The sequence below is a fragment of the Borostomias antarcticus genome (genome assembly GCF_949987555.1).
Source record: "Borostomias antarcticus genome assembly, chromosome: 1".
Lineage (NCBI taxonomy): Eukaryota > Metazoa > Chordata > Actinopteri > Stomiiformes > Stomiidae > Borostomias > Borostomias antarcticus.
Genome location: NC_140234.1, coordinates 46,174,407 through 46,196,621, shown reverse-complemented (window position 1 = coordinate 46,196,621; position 22,215 = coordinate 46,174,407). Strand labels below are relative to the sequence as shown.

Below are 22,215 nucleotides of genomic sequence, written 5' to 3'. Positions count from 1 at the left end.
CACTATGGGACAGTTGTCAGTAGAAGATGTGAGTGGAGAAGATGAAACTGTTGGGTTCCGCTTGAGGAACTCTGAGGCTCTGAAGTCTCTTGATGATCAGCTTGGACATTTGCCTACAGAGTGGAAAGCTGAGATTAAGGCTCTTGTGGCAGAGTTTTCACTCCTTTTCCAGGATATCCCAGGGCGCACCTCTCGAGCGGTCCATGATGTGGATGTAGGGTCTGCCAATCCAGTTAAACAGCACCCATATACAGATGTGGGAAGTTAGAAATGTCACATGCTGCAGCATTTCACCTCGCGGTATTTGGCAGGGAAATCCCGTTGGAAATCTCGTGGGATTTCAGACGGGTGTTATTTCGTTTTAGTGATGCACCACCGCCAGGTGGCGTCTTTGAGTAGATTTAGCAGGCTGGGCTCAGTGTTTTTCTCCTATAGTCTACGAATGAAGCATCATTAAATTTCACATTCTTTAATTTAAATGCTCTGTTGTAAAGCACTTTGAGCTGAATTTATCTGTATGAAAGGGGCTATACAAATAACGTTTAATTGTTATTATTACCTTGTTCTCAAACACATGTTTTCTCCATCTCGATGTAATTTAATTATTACGAACACCTATAATATATCTAGGCCTACAGTAGCCTATCTATCTCGGCAACTGACGTCGGGTCAAGACGTGGTGTCTGTTAAGTCAAATGCGCAAAATAACAGTATTGTAAATATATTTGTTAGTAAAGATGTGGTGAACGTGAGGGTTTTGCGTTTTGTTTCTGGAACGCATTCAACTGGTAGGCTACTCGTAAACCCCGGAAGTAAATTTGAAGACAGGGCACCAGCTAATGTAGCCAAGTCTGAGCGCAGTAGGCTATATGGCTTCAGCACGATACAAAGAAAAAATAAGCTTGATCGGAGGTGTGGATCCATACAAAATTGAAATAGTCGCCATGAGTAAAGATCACTCATTGCCAATCATATCCGGACATTAACTATCTTGTGCATAGCGGCATAAAACATTGAAGTCCGCCTGTCAATGACTTTCCCTAAAATTGTGTTCTGTTGCACCCCCTATTGTTAAATTATAAATGAAAAAAACATACACAATATTTTGTTATTTGAATGATCTTGAATATATATATATATTCAAGATCATTCAAATAACAAAATATCGTGTATGTTTTTATTTATTTATACCGGCCGCCAGCTGTTCAATGAACGGCTATAGGGAATGCGCAGTTTCGCGCTGGCTACAGCCTATTATATGCACAGTTTCGCGCTATGTAGGCTATTATAAATAAGTATTATTCATTGGGGGAGCTTGGACTCGCTGGGGACTGGTGGAGAGACGCAGAGCCTCCCCAGACGCGACATCCTCCAGTTGGCTGAAGAGCTGCGTGCTCTGGCGTCCAAACAGCCACCTGCGGCGCCCCTCGCAGTGTCCACAGAAGAATAACCCCCCAAAAATACTTGCATGGTGAAGACAAGCTGCAGCAAGAACAGAACTGTCTACCAATGCATGAAGTGCACCTAGCTGTCTGTGAGAGGCTATAGCAGAGGATATGTGCGAAGTGTATTTGAGCTGCCGCCTCAACCGTGCGTATAAGAGCAGAGCGCATCATATAGCTACAACTAGTAGCCCATAGCCATTAAAACGGCTTATTGTTTTATTCATATATCAACTAGATAATTCGATAATAATGAGTAGCCTAGTAGGCTATAAAATGAATTCAATAGGGCAAGCCTTAAGTTGTAGCCTAGGCTACAGTACAATCACAAGACGCATAGGCCTAGCCTATCGTAAAAAGCGTTGCGTTCTCATAGGCCTATATTAACTTAGATAATTATTAATTATGCTCAGGTCATAATGTCCGTTGAAAATAATTCCCTCTTAAGCAGAATTTGAATTGTATTAAAATAGGCTAAAATTAAACTTCCACATATTCTGATTCCTTCTAGGTCTATATAAAAAAAAACATTTTTTTAATGTGTAGCCTATAGGCTTCTGCGATGAACAAAACAGCCACAATGTAGCCTGCTTAGCGAGCGAGAGGGCAGTCTACCATAAAGTGTATAACCATAATGTAATATATCTAGACTACATGCATTGTGGTATTTCTTTATATAGCCAATTGTTTCTCAATAAACAGTTATGTCATCCTCTGAGTCCGAATGTAGGCTAATAGACCGGCAGCTCTAAATGCCTTCCCAATCAATGAGACATGGTTGTAAAAATGATGTTTTATTGATGAAAAGGGTAAAACTGAAAAACATGGAGAGTCATTGCATTGATTGATGCAGTCCGCTACCAGCAAACACTGAAAATACAGGTTCTCAATTTATTTAGATTAGACTAGCCTATCCAACTGGACCACTCCAATGAATGTTGAACGTAGCCTACTTTTATTCTTTAGGTTTTACAGAATCGGCCTACAATGTCCACACATGCATGCGCCATCTGACTAGCTCGTCACTCGCCAGCGAACCTGGACTAGACTATTGTAACCCCCCCCCCCCCCCCCCCCCAAATGCTTTTATATTCAAATAAACTGGATGAACCGGTTTCCTAGCCCTGGATCGTGGGGAGGGGGGTAGCCTGCGTTAGCGGGTGCTTTGCCATGACCGGCCATTGAATTCGCTAGTTTGATTGATAGATGGATGGATTAACGTCCAAAGTAGATTGTGCAAGTATTGTATAGGCCCATGTGTAAGAGATGAATGGCTGTAACCATGAACTCAGCCAGAGGTAGGCCCTACTGTAGATTATCAGCATTATCACCAGTCTCAATTTATGTCTCAATTTATGTGTTGCCATTCATTTAAACCACCATCTCATCTAGACTACTTCTGTTGCTGCATTTTTACATTTATGCTTTCATGATTTTAGAGCGCAATAAACATTTTCCAGGATTCCAATAAGTCCATCCATTCATCCAACTTTGTTCTGAGCGCAGCGCAGGCTGGTAGCCTACTGTCAAGGCTCACGACTGATGCACTCCCTTAACACGTCTCGCATCCCCAGACCATCAAGAGAATTTCAATATGAAAGACCTTGGGATTCCAGGAGTCAAGGCCGTTTCAGACGGGGAGCGACATTCCGCCTGCGTTCTCGCTCGGATAAGCGGGGGACGCACGCGTCCTGCGCGCAGCGGGGAAAGCTGACTACAATTCAGCTCTTGTCGCGGGCGGGCGTGTGCAGCCTAGTTCCATATGAGAACTCTCCTCGGTCCAATTCCGTATAGTAGATCAGCCTGTGTACTTTCAACGAATGTATTATTAGACATAATATCATAATAATATATATAGCCTTCAACGACCTCCTGAGCTGCCTGCCTGATGGTCTCAGGGCTAAAGAGACCGCGCGTCGTTTTCCTCACCCTAACTATTGGTAGCTATCAATGAAAGAAAATACATTGTAAATAAACATGGTTTTAGGCTATTGTTTTTATGTAGGCCTATAGGTTAAGCTATTTGTGTTCATAAGGTAACGTCATTGTAAACGAAAGTAGCCTATAGCCTATAATCCAATTGACTGGAACCAGGGGGTTTGACAAAAGTTATGAGGCAAAATAATTTGTCTTGACTGCATTCAAGATGTATCTTTCACATTAAAACTACATACAAAGCTGGGAATGCTAAGAAAATTGCATATGTTTGCAAACTAAAACAAGTGAACACAATTTTACAATCGAAAATGCTTATGAGACCATTATTTTACTTATATGGGGCAAAAGTGGTTTCTCTTCCTGCTTCTGCCTAAGCCCTCCACAATACCACAACACAACAGTGTCATGTTTTACCGAAGGAGAAGTGAAGAAGACGGTAGCTAGCAGTAGCTAAAGCAGTTAGCTAATGTTAAGATCATTCCTCTAGCTGCTTTGCTGCTAATGCGAGTTCGTCTCCGTTCCTGCCCGAGAAACAGAAGTTGAACTAATAGCATCAAAATCAAAATAGCTACAGGAATCATCGTTGTAAAGTTAGCTATCTGTTTTTTAGCCACCGACAGCTACCGTTAATATTATGGAAGCTGCTGTCGTGAGCTAACTTGCTATCACGGTCTTATCGTGCAGCTTCACAGCCTGCTATTAGCAGACAGCACTAAAGTTGACAAAATCACACTTGCACATCATTAGAATTCCAACCATTTATATGGGATTTATCATTCAACTAAACATGGAACCTGAATACTACCTGATATTTCAACCTGCTGCCATCAGTGATCGGCGTGTCTGCTTGTTTGAGTCATGAATATCTTACGCAGTTACATTCCATGTGTCCCAAAACTGTTAAATCATTCCCCATGTAGTTCACTATGAGTCGCACTCAATACATCCATGGTAATAGGGAGGGAGTGAGTGAACCATTTCAAACACATCTCTGGTCAGCTCCATTAGCCATCTTACTCGTCCTGATACCATGTTCCATATGAGAACACTCAGCCTAATGTATTAAACTTCTACTTGTCCCGACAGTTAACAGATATAGAGCCGGCGACAGTTACAGAGATAGAAACTATAAATAGATAGGCTTTGTTCGTAATAATTAAATTACAACCAGACAGAGAACAAGGAGTTTGAGAACGGTAGGCTCATCTAATGTGCGAGATGAGCTACAGCAATGGGTCAATGAGTGGTATTACTGCGCCCCTATGGGCAGGCGAGCGGTGGTGCGGAATGCCGTAAAGCGCCTGTTAGAATACCGCGGGTCAAGTTACATTCTTATGTTCCCACATCTGTAGGCTTGCACCGTCTAAATTGCAGACCTTGAGAGAGGAATTGTCATATATGCTAGAGATTGGAGCTATAGAACATGGACAAAGTGACTGGAGCTCTCCTATAGTATTGGTTCCGAAACCGGACAACACATCCAGGCCATGCATTGACTATAGAAAGGTGAATCAACTGACTAAGGCTGATGCTTTCCCAATTTCCAGATTGGAGGACTGTATAGACCGGATTGGCCGAGCAGAAGTGGTGTCAAAATTAGATCTACTCAAAGGGTATTGGCAGGTGCCTCTGTCCCCACGGGCCAAGGAGATTTCAGCTTTTGTAACATCTGATGGCCTCTATGTCTGTAACGTTCTTCCATTTGGCATGAAGAATGCCCCCGCTACATTTCAGTGGTTAATGAATACCATCACTCATGGATTGAGCTTGGTGGTTACTTACATAGATGATGTGGTAGTGTTCAGTAATTCCTGGGAAGAGCATGTCAGACACTTGCGAGAGCTCTTGGGAGAGGTTACGGGAGGCTGGTTTGGTTGTAAACCTACCAAAGTGCGAGTTTGGGAAAGGTCAAGTAACTTACCTTGGGCATCAGGTTGGCCAGGGAAAGGTGATGCCTCGCCAGGCAAAAGTGGAGGCCATTCTTGGTCTGCCCCCACCAAAGAACCGACGGGAGGTCATGAGAGGGTTGGGTATGTGTGGATACTATAGAAGATTTGTGCCTAACTTTGCTGCAGTGACTGAAACTTTGACTAATCTCCTTAAGAAAGAGGCAAAATTTATGTGGACAGAAGCCTATGAGCGTGCTTTTGGAGGTGTGAAAGCCATCTTGGCCTGTAAACCTGTGTTGCAGGCTCCAAACTTCGATGTGCCGTTCAAGCTGGCCATGGACGCCTGTGACATTGGTCTGGGAGCAGTATTTTTGCAAGCAGATGCAGCCAGACTAGATAAACCAGTATCTTATTTCTCCAGGAAGCTAAATAAACATCAGAAAGGGTATTCCATCATTGAGAAAGAAGCTTTGGGTCTTGTCTTGGCGGTAAAACACTTTGAAGCATATGTGTCTCACTCAGGTCGGGAGGTGGTGGTGTACACAGACCATAATCCACTGGCCTTCCTAGCAAAGTTCAGTACATCCAACCAGAGAGTGTTCCGGTGGTCACTTTTCCTGCAGCCGTATATTCTGATTGTACAGCACGTGGCAGGGAGGAATAACATCTTGGCAGATGCACTATCCCGTATGCCAGTAGGGGAGCCTACTTGAGTTACCAATTAGTCACTGTGAGGATTTTGATTGTGGTGATTTTTCCTTCTTAGGAAGATGAGAGATTTGCTAGCTCTAAGGACATGGCATATTCCGACACATTTTTTAGAGAAAATTGGAAAAAGGAAAATAAATAAGTAAATAAGACAGAAATATACAAAAGGTAGAGTTGGGTGATAGTTGTTTTCTATATTTTTGCTTGTTTATGGGGGGAAGGATGTTACGCCAGGTCTTAGCTATTAGTTAGAGCTAGGGGCAGACTGACGACACATGGGGGGTGTGGTTTGTTGCTCATTAGCGGCTCATGAGAAGCTGGGCAGGTACCCTTTTTGGACAACACGAACACGCTGACCACACAAGGACCATGAAATGCCACCGTGCGATTGAATTCTTTCTCCCCCATAATTATGGACTTAAGTGAACACCCTTTAAAAAAAATACTGAACGGACCATCAAGGAGCGAGCTGGCCGCGCATCCATTCCAGGGGCTGTCGTAGAGGGCCCATCGGCGTCGAGCTGGTCAAATTCCCACCTGGGTTGCGGTGAGTAGAGCGACCCTATCCCCCCTAACTAGGTTAGCTTGCTCTCACCCAGGTAAGTCAGGCATACTCAACACATCTACCTACACGTAGGGAGAGACGTTCAGGTTACGGGCTGACTAGTCTTGTAGAGCAGTGTCAGTAGAAGTACGAGCCAGGCTAGTCGACCCCCCGTCTCATTTTAGCAAAATATTTCGACCAGCTACTTGGGAAGTCATGTAAAGAAGAATGCAATGCAACATTGCCTAGAAAGAATTATGGATTATTGAGACAATAATTTCACTGTCATTTTAAAAAGGCAGGAATGAGAAACTTGAATTGATAGGGATAGTTCAGGGATAGTTCAGTCCAAAACCTTACTTTCTGGTGTTTTGTATGATATTGGTACATTCGGGCACTGTGTGAACACCATCGAACTATCAAATGAGTGTTTTCTTTAGTTTTGGAGAGCTAGACGATTTATTTTTTTTGTCACATTTTCAGCTCGTTTTGTTTGTGACGTCCCAACACATGACGCGTCTCTGGGAGCACTCCCCCATCCACGCCCACAAAAGAAAAAAGACGTGAACTTGAATTTTGCGCCATTGCTAACTGATTCACCCATCGTTACAGTAAGTACACCGCCTTGTTACAGCTTTCACAAAGAGCCTGATTCATTAACATTATAATCAACTAGAAAATAAATTTCCTGGAGAAAATGTGAGGTGGGCTAGTTGCTGAATCTGGTTGTAACAACTACTGCCAAAACTATTATACATTTACAACTACTATAAACACTATTGCTATTACTATTATAACTACAAATATACTGTTAGCACTACCAATACTACTAAATACATTTCTATATAAATATAAAAATCTACTGCTTGTAATACACACAAAAATAGATTTGACATCTCATGACTCATCGTTTTAATAAGCTCAATAGCTCAAAAAAGGTATGAATATTAGTTTACAGTCTGAATGTCATTCTGAATATGTATTTGAATATTAGGAAGGTAGGATGGTAGGACGGAAGTTAGTAGCCTAAGGAAGGAAGGTAGGATAAATGCTACCACAGTAGTTGTTGGAGGTGTTGGTATGGAAGTTGAGGTGAATGCTACTACTGTTGTTATAAAAAGGATGCCTGTTGAGAGGATTACCCTACATTAACAGATCATCACTGCAGTGGTGTAAGGGTTAACAGTAGTGTTAGGGTTAACAGTAACCTTACTGTTAGAGTTAGGGTATATAACAACTAGAGGTCGACAGATTAATCGGTTTGGCCGATTAATCGGCGCAAATATGACATTTTGAAACTAGTTACTATCGGCACATAGTATCGGCCATTTTTGCACCCCCAATGGTCACCCACGCAATGTACAAAGAGCCACGTGCCTGGAGACCTGTCAATGTAATGTCATTCTGTGAACTGTGAATTTATATTAAATGAAAGTTGACTTTGTATAAGACAGCTGTATTCATAAATTATACTATGGAATTATAACTGCATAGACGCACAGTACTGCTGCCTAGCACTGAGCTTTTAGAGAGAACACTGTGTAGCAAGCACTTTCAGCCAACGTTAGCTAGCTAACTTTTGCCACTCTTCATATAAAGCTAGCTATGAGGATAACGTTAAATGGTTAAAGGAGTAGTAAAGGGAAAATGCATGTTCAGCCCTGTTTTATGGTTACTTATGATCATATACAATGGTTCAGATCAAAACTTTGACAAAACTAGCACTTTTGAGAAAGTTGATAATTGCTCTACCACCGTTTAGTCATACAATGGATGTGGGTGAGCACCTTGAAAAATCATTCAAAAACATGTTTAACTCTCGATTTCAAAGACAAGAAGCTCATTGAGGGGCTAATTGGTGTCCGCAAAGTATGAATCCTGTAGGGTGTATTGATCATTTTATGAAATCCATTGACTTGTATTGACGCGACCGTTGTAGATGTGTAGATCAATCCGCAGAGGGGATTCAGGAAGTGGAACTACTTACGGTAGCTATTGTTATTGTTTATGTTGCTAGGGTACCTAGTTTGCAGAAGTTTACACACGTATGTGCTGCGACTAAATAGTTCTATGCTTAATATTTAAAAAAGCTTTTCCAGATGAACTAGAATCTTACTTTATGGCGAAGTATATGTCAGAACGCCAACTAACACCTCGATGAGTTTCTTGTCTTTGAAATTGAGTTTAACATGTTTTTTTGAATGATTTTTCACGGGGCCCACCCACATCCATTGTATGACCAAAACGGTGGTGGAGCAATTATCAGACTTTCTCAAAAGTGCTAGTTTTGTCAACTTTTTGATCTGAACCATTGTATATGATCATAAGTAACCTTAAAACAGGGCTAAACATGATTTTTCCCTTTACTACTCCTTTAAGGACTTTGTAAATGCCTGTACGCTTCCTGGTGTCGAGGTAACTATGGTTACAAACAACAAATGTGTGGAAGTTGGGGCCGCGGCCTGTCAATCATTTCTCACTGACACGCCCAATTTGACACGCCCACAAAACGAGGTGAGCTTGGAGAGGGGGAAAAGTGGGCATATAAAAAGGAGTTTTATAGTACATAAAAATGACAGAATAACAACACTTATGGACATATTCCTTGATTTTACCTACAGATAACTGCCGTGTGTCACATTGAACCACTGTATTATCTAGAGAGTCGCTGATTTCAAACGAACTGTCCATTATACTGTATAACCTATACCTATTCCACTCCCACTGTGCCCATGCATTACCTGACAACTCTATACACCCCCTTTCCAGCTCAGCACAATTTCCATGACACGGTGCGTGAGAGGACTTAATTCTCTAACCAGCTCCACATGGCTCCCAGGAGCAGGAGGCACATGCCCGGAGCAGGCAGGCCTGAAAACACTCCGAGTGTTAGCACAATAGCTGTCTGTGTGGCATGTGAGGAGTAATGGACTGGGGGAGAGGAGGAGAGGATTAAGTGGTGGTTTGGGTACACAGCAGTGGTGGTGGTGGTGAGGCTGGCAGAGGCCCAAGACTTCCAAGGCCATGAGGGAGTGAGTGAGGCGGAGGGAGAAGGTTAAATCCAGGTCTCTCTGAGGCACCATACTGTACAACACTGTCAAGGCCAAGCTCTAATACCTGCCTACTAGAAATGCCCATACTGAAATGTTCAGTTACAGCATAGGAAAGGCTCTGGATGCTTTCTGCCTATGAGTCATGTCATGTGTAATGGAAAGGCTTCTGACAGCCTACTAGCCCGTTAGCCTATTTTATTGGAGTAAAAATCCATGTAATGCAAATACTGTGGAAGGTAGGTCATTAGCTAAACATAGGGAAAAGTAAGGCATGACGGCATTAACCAACACCATTTGCTCTCTCATTAACATGGACAGTAGAGACGCAGTCCTTATGTAAGTGCGCACAAGGAAAATAACCGTCTATTCTAAACAATGGGCCAGCTGATTTTGTTCAATCCCAGATCCATTCTTAACAAAACCATGTGTGTGTTTAGCTTGCAAAAGTCAACCTGAGACAAAATTAAACACAATCCAATCATGTGAGGCCACTCCAGAAACTATAAACATTTCACTACAACCAACAATGCATGGCAAGAACTGAACAGTCAATAAACATTAGATAATGAAGATAAGTGAATTATAGGGATGCATTGATGCCGATGTTTACCTTGTTGACTGCCATCGGCAAATAAAATGACATTTACTGATGGCTGTGTCCGATGTTTATGACGCACCAATTATGGCAGAAGATCCATGACATAAGAGGGCAAAATGCAGGCTACAGTACAGTGTGTGCCTGCTACGAATGAGTAGTTTGTTTTAAAATTAAAGTGAAATAAAAATGTTGGCCTTGTGGGAATATTTCACTGTCTCTGAGAAAGACAAGCGCTATGCAATGCAATGCAAACACTTTATTTCATTGTTTCCCTGGCACAAAAGGGGAAATAAAAAATAAATAAAAAACATTGGCATTGTCCGGATTGTTATTTTAAACATCAGCATCAGATCTGATTATCTACTCTACCTTTGTTTGTTTTTCCAATGTTTTTGAAATGGCATATCCAAAAATATTCCCCACATAAATTCCTTTCTCAGATGTTTCACTGAGGGAGTACATGGATGGCATGGATTCCCTTGCTTTGCCCTTTCAGGACATACTGTAACTTCAGTAGCTGAATAAGCTCATTTGCCCGGTCGCGTGTAGGCCAAGTATATAGCATGTTACCTCAACTAGGCTAATGGTTCATTCATGTGGTATCAGATTAATCTGAAAATAAGTTAAATGACTGGGAAAATTCACATGAACGCCCCCTCAAGTCGTAACAACAACTTGGCAAGTCATCGAAAATTTTTGCACACGATTTGCCGACTTGTGATGTCATAAGCAGAAACATGTCAGACAAAAGTAAATGTTTGGTAACTTTTTATTAAATCACGTATTGCATATAAATTTTTTGTTTTGTAAGGTAAGCCATATGGTATCGTTGCAACCGTTTCTGTCCACGTAATATTTTAGTGGTTTTAGGGCATCCTTTGGAACTGGAAACGGCTATCAGCGTGTTATTTAAACTCTTTGAGAAATAAAATATGCATCTTGTTTTTAACGTCCATGTTGTTCCCACATTACAATTTTAAAGCTCATGAACACATCAAAGTCGTAAGAATGACTTCCCAACTCGGGGAAATGGGACCATCCGGGGAGCACATAAATGCATTGGATACACTGCAAACGTTTTGTGTTGGCATTCTAGGATGCCCCTTGCTTAACCTTGCATCACCAGGCTTTCCTCAGGGGCAACCCGTGGTGGAAGCGGAAGTGATGTGTTTTGCGTGTCACAATATCAGGAAGACAACAAACACTTCGACATGCAAATGTATCTACATGCTCATAAAAGAAAGAAGTCCGGTATTTAGTTGCATTGAAGCCATCCTTCCAGAAAGTCCACTGACGTAGCTACAATCTTCCAATCCAGTCTGCTCCATGCACGTTTATCATATTTCTTTCCCATCATTACAGCGAGTGAGTGGGGAATTGTGGGAAGTGTGGTTCTTAAAACGCAGTGACGATTTTATCACGACCAGAGGGGCTGCCAAAGTGCCAAGATATCTCATGTAGCTTTAAAATTTGTGAACTGAACTTTGAACTAGCTCATCTAAATTGTGAACTTGCAAAACACTGCTGAACAATTTGAAGAGTCGTTAACCCTTCACCCATAGAATGCTCTTATCCATCACAAGATGACGTGTTTACTCAATCAACCTTCAACCCCAAACTTTTTGCTGTGTCTGCTGTGTTTGGTCATTGTTGTTGATCAACTTCCCAGCCATTCTGGAGCATCTTGTCTGCTACAGTAGCATTGTCAGTATTAGGCCTACAGTATCACAACAGGCGCAAATTTGCCATACCTGTAGCTGCGACCACATATGTGCATGTGCAAAAGCATGCATGTGACGCCACACCCAATTTTTGCAGACCAACCAACCGATAACTTTAAAGCTACTAATCACAGCTCTATATTAGGATTTGCATTAGCTTCCCAATTTGCCAATGTGGTCACATTTCAAATGCCTGCCATCTCTTTGTTTTTTGAGATATCTGCAAATATTTTGACATGGTGTTAGGCTACCCATGCCAAATCAGTTTCCGAGATTATTGTTGTAAAAAGTTATAAGCACTTGACAATTGTATCCAAATTATTAGTTTTTTAAATGCAAATTTTTCCTCCATCTTGGATTGGATCTCTCAGCAACATCTTACTGGGAGACATGCGCCATACTTGCATATACTGTATACAGTATGTGAAACTTCAGACCAATCAGACTTGCTGTTTATGAGGAGTTACCTTTTATAGGTTTTGCCAAATTTTCAACCTCAAAAAATCCATTTGGCGGACCAAATGGGTTCTTAAGGTAAATTTGTTCCCCACAAGGAACGACATAAGTGTACCAAGTTTCATATATTTTTGTCAAACAGCGTGGAAATGCCAGAATTTTGAAATATGTGTTTTGAATAGGTTACTATAGTGCCACCCATGGATGAATCATTGTCATTCTTTCTGGCGTAGTTACTCATGGTCTCTAGTTGCAGCATTTTTAGAGAAAATTTAGAGCACTTTTGGTCAAGAACATTTTGAGTTATCAAGAAAAAGTTTTGTGGACCAACCAACCAACCGACCGACCTACAGAGCGAGCTATAAAGCTGCTGGTCACAGCTAAAAATGTGAGTATAAATTACATCAATCAGAGAGCAAGTTAAAATTCTACAACATCGCTGAAATGGCTGAAATGCGTGTCCATGGTGCATGCCACATTTTTCAAAGAGCATACTAGTCAGCCACCTCTCACATCTATCAAACAAGATCAAGTTGATTTGTCAAAGTTTGTGCTCTGCACAAATACAGTATTTTATTTTTTTGAAACAATTGATTCTCTTATAAATCCTGGTCCAAAAGCCACTCCCTAACCTCATCTTCAAAATGTGAAGAGTTTTCAGTATTCAGAGACAAGATAACAAACAGACTGAATCTAGACTGTACTATCCTAAATGTGTGTGAGCCACAGCCTTCAGCTTCTCTTCCCGTGTTGCAACTGATAAAGAAACTCAGGAAAGAAGTTATGCAATTAAGACCCTCCACTTGCGCACACGACCCTATCCCTACACCTTTTTTTAAAACGGAGTTCACCTGTTTAGAGGGCCGATGTCCACTAGCCTGGCATGGCAACCCTGATCATGTGATCTCTCTCCAGATAGAGAAACAGCATGTAAGATAATTATGGTGAACATGAAATTGCTGCATTTAATAATAAAGAGAGATTTTTTTATTTTTTTTTATATATAATTGCTGATGATAGATGTGTTGGGGTTGAGCTCCAGCTGATGATGTTTGGGAACCTATGTGCCAGGGCTGAGCCCTGGATAGCCCTGGCCCAATTTAAGCCCTGGTTCTTCTGGGACAGATATATATACAGTAGCAATTTTTCTGAAATGCGTGTTATAAGGATCCAATTACATATTCGTATCTAAATTAAACTAAGATATCACAGAAAAATTAACATTTTCATGGAGAGATGACAGATATGTTCCACTTTGTGGAGAAGTATACTCTACTCACTCATACATCCTTGGCTCTTCCGCATTCACTACTGTTCCAGTCTTCTATATGGAGGCCGGAACAGCACCTCTGGCTGGACATGGTGGCCAGCAGGTATATTGCAAGGCATCATGCATTTCAATGGGAAAAAAAATAAAAACAAAACCCATGAACACTAAAAAGTGTGATTCCTAAACTTCCTGAAAGTTTCTAGCACAAAGAATGATAAACAACCAGCTAAGTTCTGAGAACAGACAGACAGACAGACACCAGGGCTCTAAGCTAACATTTTTCACTAGGAGCACATGTGCTCCTAAATGAAAAAATTTAGGAGCACAGAAAGAAATTTAGGAGCGCAACGGAAAATTTGAAATAACATATTTTTATTAGCAACACACACATTAGGCCTACTGCCAACAACAATAACCTGCTCACCATAGGAGCTCTCATCCTCTCCTACTATACTATTCCCACACACTTCATCAGGTGCATTGGTCCTATTGAAGACTATAGCCTACTACTCCCACACACTTCATCAAGTGCATTGGTCCTAATGAAGACTATGGCCCAATCCCAATACCCCCCCTTAGCCCTAGCCCTGGGCCCTACCCCTACATTTTGCACGTTCACGCGTAGGGTAGTGTGTCCCATTCCTTTTAGCTTCTAGGGCTAGGGAGCATATCGAGGGTTAGTGGACGTTCAAACAGCCCTCCAAAACGAGGGTTTTCAGATGCTGACTTGAAACCGAGGGGTAGATGAAAATTCACACAATGCTTTGCGAACTTAGGCAGGGATATGAAACATAGCTGCTGGTGCCGTGAAAAAATGTGGGAAGAAAGCCCAATATCTTCGCAAATAATCATTTTCAATATCACTTTTTTTCTTGCTATACAGTCTTTTTAAACATTGCAAGTTGCAAGTGGTTGGTCTGAACTGTGTTCTTTTAAAGATGCTGCATGCATGTTGTTTTACTTGATGTTATTTCCATAACCTAGAAAGCAAATGGAAGGAAGTCTCCAGTGGGCGAGAGGAAGGCTTATTGAATCAGAGTTAGCTGATCAGTTGTTGGATCCCATCAATGAGTTGACAGATTGGGGGAGAACGACAGGCATTGAAAGTAATCTAGTCAGAGGAGAGGAGGATGTCAATCCCCACCTCAACATTCACCCGGCAGAACGGCTGATCTTCCACATTGTCACAAGAGAATCGCACACATACATGTTTCACAGACATGAAACCCACTCACCTTACACATTCAGACTCCAGCAGAGAGTTGGAGTCAGACAGTGGCGATTGCTCCTATAAGCCAGGGTAAGCCTGGCTTAAGCATACAGTACAGAGGCACGAAAATCGACTTTCAGACTGTTTTTTTACTTAAATGCGTCTTGTAGTCTGCCATATCGCTTCATTTTCATCCGTGTTTAGCGTTTTGGTAGTGCTCCGTCACCCGCTACAGTGCTCATGAAAATACAGTCCACGTTACGGTCCGCTGACAGCTGTCTTACTAGCTCGTCATTCACTTAACATCGTAGGCCAGATAAAATGATTGTGGCTTACAGAAATCAAGACCAAATGAAAAATCAACCAATCAAATTAGCCCACACATACAAAAAAGTGGTAATTCTCGGCGGGATTGATTGCTGGGATGGTGGACTAATGAATCAGAGACGAGGCATTAGATTGCAAGTTTATTTGGGTGTACATACTCAACATCGTTGCAGTGGAGTACATTAACTTGTAGGAACTAATTTTAACAGGCATGCACGAATCAGCACGATTTGGATTAACAATTTTAATTTGCAAAACAGCATGGGAAGCCAAGGGCATCTACTTATCCAAAGTGAAGTGGATTAAACGAGTTTGGGTTACGATATAAGGTGGGTCTTTTTTGATTAATTGCGTTTTGCTTTGCCTAGATTTAATCAGCGTGAACTTTTCTTCCTGGAGCGGTGGGCTAATAGGCCTAGTAGGCTAGTTGTAGCCCAAACACTGATTAGTGAAGTAGGGGAGTAGACTATTGAGTGCTGTGCCCTAAGGGGGTGTATTTTATCGTCCTGTCATTCCTCTTCGTGGTGCTTGGCCATTGTTGTCATATAATGGCTCTGTAGTGTCCCTAAAAGCTTGGTTGTTTCGGCCTAAATATTGCCCTCTTATTCGCTCACTCTCAAATTGTTGGCCTTTGTTGACGTGTTAAAAAAGAACAGTAGCCTAGGCTATTGTAGTTTTCCTGTATGGTTTTTACATATAAAAATGCCACTGCTCAGCCCTTTCAAAGGTGCCTTGAAACCTCATATCAGGGCATGCTTTGAAAGCGCACCCCCAAAAAAATCTTGCGTTGGTCCTGGCTTACCCGGTTCTAAGACCCACCAGACGCCACTGCAGACAGACAGTCAGTTTGCATGCATATTGTCTTGCTAATGCCACTTTGAGGAAAAAGGAGGCTATAAGCACTCTACTCAGGTCTCAGGGAGGTTTGGGAACACGTACACACATACAGACACACAGTGTTTGCTTGTACTCTCTTCCCTGCCTCAGACCTTTGACCCAGGTGATGGATTCTGTTTGAAAGGCAGAGGAGCCCTTCCCCTCCCCACCACCTCCCTTCATTACCAGGTAAGACTGTGGGCTTTGTCTCCCTCAGATACTACAGAAATACATACCTCCTCCCTCTGCTATTCATTTGGGTTTGTGTGTGTGTGTCTGTGCGTGTGCCTGTTTCACAGTAGAGTAAAACAGGGTACAATGTGGGTACCACCACTCTCCCCCCGATAAACCTACACCAGAGAGAGCTACCCAGCCCAGACACCTTTACCTGGTACACACACACACACACACACAGACACACACTGGGTACACAAACTGTATACTAATAGGCCTATTTTAAATCTGTTTGCTCCCTTTTTACCCACTCTCTCCCCCTTCTCTCCCCTCCCAACTAGGGTTGCAAAGGGGTGGAAAATTTCCGGTAAATTTCCGGAAACCTTCCGGAAACTTACCATGGGAAGTTAGACTCAGAACCTTTTTTATAGCCTATAACTGCTTTTTTCAAAATTTTTACATTTTATTTTATATACTTATTTTAGGATTTTATCCCATTTTCAGCCAATTTGGTAGCCAATTGACCCTGACCTACTGTCCAATTACCCCCTACTAACTGTTGAGGATTCGTCACACAACCCGGCCGGTTGGCAATGTGAAAGGGAGAGACAACTCCATGATTCTCTCAGCTCACAACCATGATTCCAACACCAGACAGGGTTGCTGTTGTGTGACGAACTCTCAAACAGAGATTAAACTAATCACCCTCAGGGAGCGGCGGCCCAATAGGCCACTCCATCTGGGATTGGGCCATACTCAGATCTGGCAAGACCACTGGTTCCCAGTGGGCAGCTGCACCGGAACATGATGCATTAGACCGCTATACCACCGCACACCCCTATAATAGGGAACTTAAATGTAGCCTAGTTGGAGAAAAAACATAAAATGCAATTCTAGATCTTGCAGCATGATCTTGGTTAAAACAACCTGATTTAATGCAAATTCAGTTGAATTTCAACCCTATACTGTGCATTCATCCATCACGTGTGCAGCTAATTCCTAGCATCCTGCACACTAAGAGGGCTTTAGAATCCATTACAGTTCTTCTCACAAATAGATTAAGCAAAAAATGAAATTTTAAATAATTTTATTAGAAATGTTTGCCTGTTTATGACAAGATAAATACAGTTGGTATAAATAACCTCCAAATTCCCAGTTAATTCCCATAAATTCCTGTTAATTTTTAATTATTTTCCCATGGAAAGTTTCCAACTTTGAATATTCCCGGAATTTTGCAACCCTACTCCCAACCTTCTTGCCCCCCACTCCACAGCAGCAGTGTGTCAATTTCTGCTTCCCTCTTATACTGTCTATCACACATGTACACCCACACACACCCTGTTAGGATTGGGTATGTTTGCGAGGTTAGTTAGGCGTTCGTCTCCCACCTACACCTACATATACAAGCACTCGAACACTTGTTTTCTTTTGATTTTGTGTGGCACTGTCTGCGTGTGTGTTGACGCAGCAGAGGCGGTCCCCTGGGGGTGGCTTTATGAGTGTCATTACGAAGGTGATGAGGGCGAGTGGATATGGCAGCTGGGTTTTTTGTTTCCGCACTGATTCATACTGTAGTTGTCAGGTCAAGATTAGGGCCCGCACACATGACTTAGGAAGTGGACCGGGACTAGTCTGTGACAACGCACACACACTCACTCACTCACACGCTCACACACACACACACACTAGGCTTGTCACGGTACTCGGTACTTCAGTACTAATTCGGTACTTGCATTGCTGCGGTACTGACGGTACCTTTTTTCCATGGTACCAAAGGTACCGTGTTTTCTATTTAATTTGCTGCTTGTCTTCTTCTACGCTGCTGCGTGCTGCCGTCCAATCACAGCGCACCACTCATGACAGCAGCGTAGAAGAAGACAAGCGTTTGCCGGTGATTCATTTTGTGAAAATATGAGCCGGTTTTGAGCATAAGATTGAACATGTTTATTAGCACCGCATTTCTTTCAAAACCATGCGTTTTTGAAGACGCAACCCTCCTGCTTCTGTGAGTAGCCTACCTTTGAAATTTCTCTGCGATACTTTATCGAGTAGTTTTGATCCCAGAACCAGGCGGAGTGACCGTTGAACCTGATTTCACTAATGGGGGGATAAGGGACTGCTAGTCCGTCAGGTTAGCAGGCGTGTGAGGGGTTACCTAGTTTAGGTGCTGCAAGACTTAAGTGGAATTATGACTAGACTTTTTCAGTCATCTAGAATGCAACCCCCACGCCTTGTCGATCCCGCCCGAGCCTGACGCAACTGACCGCTAGTTCAACCCAATAACGTTACATTACTCGTTGATTACTTAAGACTGTCACTACAAAACACTACGATGACGACAGAGTTCGGCTAGAAACAGGTAAGCACACGACTCGAGTGTCGTGTGATGAGTGAGCAAGACCGCTACACAGTTCAGTTGAATTGCTGCTTGCGGTACTCATGCACGTTGTACTGTACACGCGTGCATGTATTACTCACACGCATGCGCGTACGCCGTGGTACCGAAATTGGTACCGAGTACCGTGGAAATTTACTGGCACCGGTACCAACTACTGAATTTCTGGTACCCTGACAAGCCTAACACACACACACACACAAACACACACACACCACTCCCAGTCACATGTGCAGCACCAGTTATTACAAAGAAACACATAATTTATCTACATTTCCCAAGCTCAAGCACACACACACACACCTGTCTCATAAATACATAAGAGTACAAGGAATGTATAGCCACTTGTAAGAGTATGCATGCAACAGATGTGCGCACACAAACCAATCCATGAGACCAAGCTCATTCACGCTCACTCACACAAACACGCACAATCACACCCACACACCACTCCCAGTCACTAGGTTTAGCTAGCACACACCCACACATACACTTACTTTCTTTCTTTCTTTCTCTCTCTCTCTCTCTCATACACGTGACCCAGTGGAATGGGTGAGCTTGTCGTAGCCTAAAGAGCACAAATTAGAGCCAAATAGTGATGTGCCATGTTAGAGTTGCTTTGGGGGAGGTAGCAGTGGCTGACAGTAGTCAGTACTACTACTATTAATTTAAGCCTACTTACATTAATTTCGTAAGCCTACATAAAGTTGGTGGTTGTATATGTCAATAAAATGTCTGAATTTAATGCATTTTGTTTTGTGTCTGTATCAGTTTGTAGCAGTCACAACGTTCGAACAAAGTGCGTTCCTACGCATAATGGTGACAGCCTATGTTTCCACTCCATAATGTCCCGTTGGCTGAGATGGGAGAGCTATGTGAATCACCCTGGCTCAGCATGATTGGCTGCGTCGTGGGCATCAGTCCGTGTGATCCGCTCTTGTTTCAGAGGGTTCCCCTAGAGGGACATGGGTCTATGTAGCATTATTTTTCTGACTGCAGAGGTTACCGTAATTACTGCCCGGTGAAATCAGAGATGTGCAGTGACGTAATGAAGTGGCTCTCCCGCCCGTGGAAAAGCAAACTGCTTCTGAAAAGTTTCGACAGCCAAGAGCAAACCAGCACTAGTAAGAGCTCAGAACCAGAACTAGGTTCGTGTTGGTGGAAAGGGGGTATGAGAGACACACTAGGCTTAAATGTGTGTGTGTGTGTGTGTCAGCTATATGTTCTACAGTTGAATGATTACCCATTTCATTCTACTCTATGACAACTCAACCCTGGTCCACCCCGGCCAGCATCTCCCAAAACCTCTACCCTAAGGACGCATAAGGATTAGATTGGAGAGTTCCAATAAGTCCATTTAGCAACCTTTTCACAATATGTTTCATCTAACCGTGGGATTGATGTGTTAGTTTTAATCCAGCTGTAAGGATCAGATTGGCAGATAGCCAGTCAGGCAGAGGACAACTCCAAATGACACAACTCAACACAATGCCATTGAGCTGCCCAAAATGGCCTTCCAATACATGTCCTGTGTGCTATTTTAAAGGCAAAATTTTTGCACAAATATAACAAATAAAGCTTTTTAAATCGATGATTCAATGTTGGAGACAAATGTTTCAGTCTAACATTAGTTTGCTGTGTTTAAGCACAGGCCTATCAGTCAGTATTATTCCAGGTGCATTGCCATTGGACTCGAGACTGATGGGTTGACATTACAGTCACCCTAGTCCAGAGGAACTGACAGTGAGGCACTCGCTTTGATACAACCATACTCAATATTGAGTAACCCGAGTGCCAGTAAATTTTGTTTGACTTCCTCAACCTACAGTATAATCTGGTCCCCAAGCAAGTGCACAGGGCTGCGTGTTGAAATACATTTGTAATGAGACACGTTTATAAAAACTCTGCACTTGCATATTTCCTCCACTAGACACATGATTTGAAAACTACACACTCCTTCCTGGAGAAATAGGCTATAATATATTACATAATATACTATTTTTAACAGTCATTGCACGAATGACTGACTGCATATTTCATTCAAACATTAAACTGACAATTTGTTGGTGAGATAAGCCATTGCAATATTCGAGCGCTCGGCGGGTCTGTTTGAAATTAGTATTACTGCCAAGTAACGTAGCTCCGCTTTGGCAGCTTCTACGCTTCTAAGATTCTAAGAAAAGCTTAAAAAACAGAAAGAACACTCACCAGTAATGTATCCAGTTAGATAACAAGTCCGCGACTCAAGACACCCGTGTAATACCGTCCCCTAAATCAAGGCACCGTTAGTTTATGCAACTCACGCATGAAGTGGGAGGTCCCGACGCGTAGGCTATAGGCTACATAGATTATAAGCACTCATAGCCAATTTCCAAAGATCACATTCAAGAGGTTAAAACGGTTTCACTGCAACACCTTCATTTTACATTATTGTAACAGCTAGCTTCCTTTAGTCAGATAGACAGTGAACAGTCCATTGGAATGAAATCTGCACAACGCGTTCCTTCTCCTAATTCATGGACGCATGCGCACATGCGCTAAAATTATCTAGCCTATGAAAATTATCTAGCCTACAAATACTATTTGATAATATGATAAATATGTTGTTGCTAAATACATATTCAGTAAAGACAATAGCATGCTCTTTTTTCTGTTCTGAGCAGGGCAGAAATGGAAGTTAATATGCTCAAACGAACCACATCTTTAGTAAAGTTCAAGTTCAAGTTAGTTTTATTCGTCACATGCACAGAGATACAATTCCAGCTATAATGTAGCCTACTCTTCAGAAAATATCAACTGTTCTGGTCACACCTATGACTAACACCCCTGTCTAATTTGTTTTGTCTACCAGAGGGCGAGTTAGGATTATTTCTCCACACGCCTCGCCCGAGAAACTTCCACTTTTACTCCCCCGTTCTAAAACAGGTGCTGCAGCTGCTAAAAGTCCCTGTCTTTGGTAAGGACAAGAGGGTAGCCTACTAACTTCCAGATTTTCCATCTGCTAAATGGCAATACCTTTTCTTAAATGTAGAATTGGTTTCAAACTATAAGTACTGTAATCCCATAGAAATGGTGAACAATGTTTTCTGACACTTCAACCAAGGACAGTCTCAAGGTCCTGTACAGTAAATAGACAGATGTGCATATTTCATCACAGCATTTCATGGTAATTTGGTGCCACAGATCTTAACTTTATAGTGTTTCTCTGGATAGGGCCTATTCTGCCTCTTCTCTAAAGTATATTTTTGACAAACAGGGAAGTCTGTGTTCTTGCTGCTGATTTATAGATTTTTAGTGTCCAAATATCAGACTAATTGTGCAAACTTGACATCTGCCAGACTAGCAGTTGGTTTTGGCCCTAGGTGTTACCACAGTTAGACAAGTATCCTACCGTGTGCTACTCCACCCTTTACTGACCACCATGTAAACCGCATATTGGAATGTTTTTCCACATTGGTGGCTCCAAACAAACCAAGTAGCCATACTCTGGCCCACACACTGCTGAGGTTTCCCTATTGGTTCATGGGGTTGACTTTAAATCGCTGACACACAGTACGGCTCTAATTGGTTGGGATCCCACTACATTTTAGTCTCGAAACTGTCCACCCTTGTCC

At 42.3% G+C, this 22,215-nt stretch overlaps 1 protein-coding gene across 5 annotated transcripts in view; it reads right to left on the bottom strand.

The window, feature by feature from the left end:
* The window catches only part of st3gal4 (ST3 beta-galactoside alpha-2,3-sialyltransferase 4), a 57,479-nt gene extending 36,496 nt beyond the window's left edge, over window positions 1–20,983 (bottom strand). For 3 of the 5 annotated variants that reach the window (XM_084448918.1, XM_084448923.1, XM_084448920.1), the window contains exons 1-2: window positions 20,810–20,983; window positions 13,630–13,702 (exon numbers count right to left, since the gene is read on the bottom strand). The gene's annotated coding sequence lies outside the window, so the exon portion shown is untranslated. The remainder of the gene's footprint in view (window positions 1–13,629; window positions 13,703–20,809) is intronic. The other 2 variants (XM_084448921.1, XM_084448919.1) reach the window with 2 other exon arrangements.
* Between the last annotated feature and the right edge of the window lie 1,232 nt (window positions 20,984–22,215).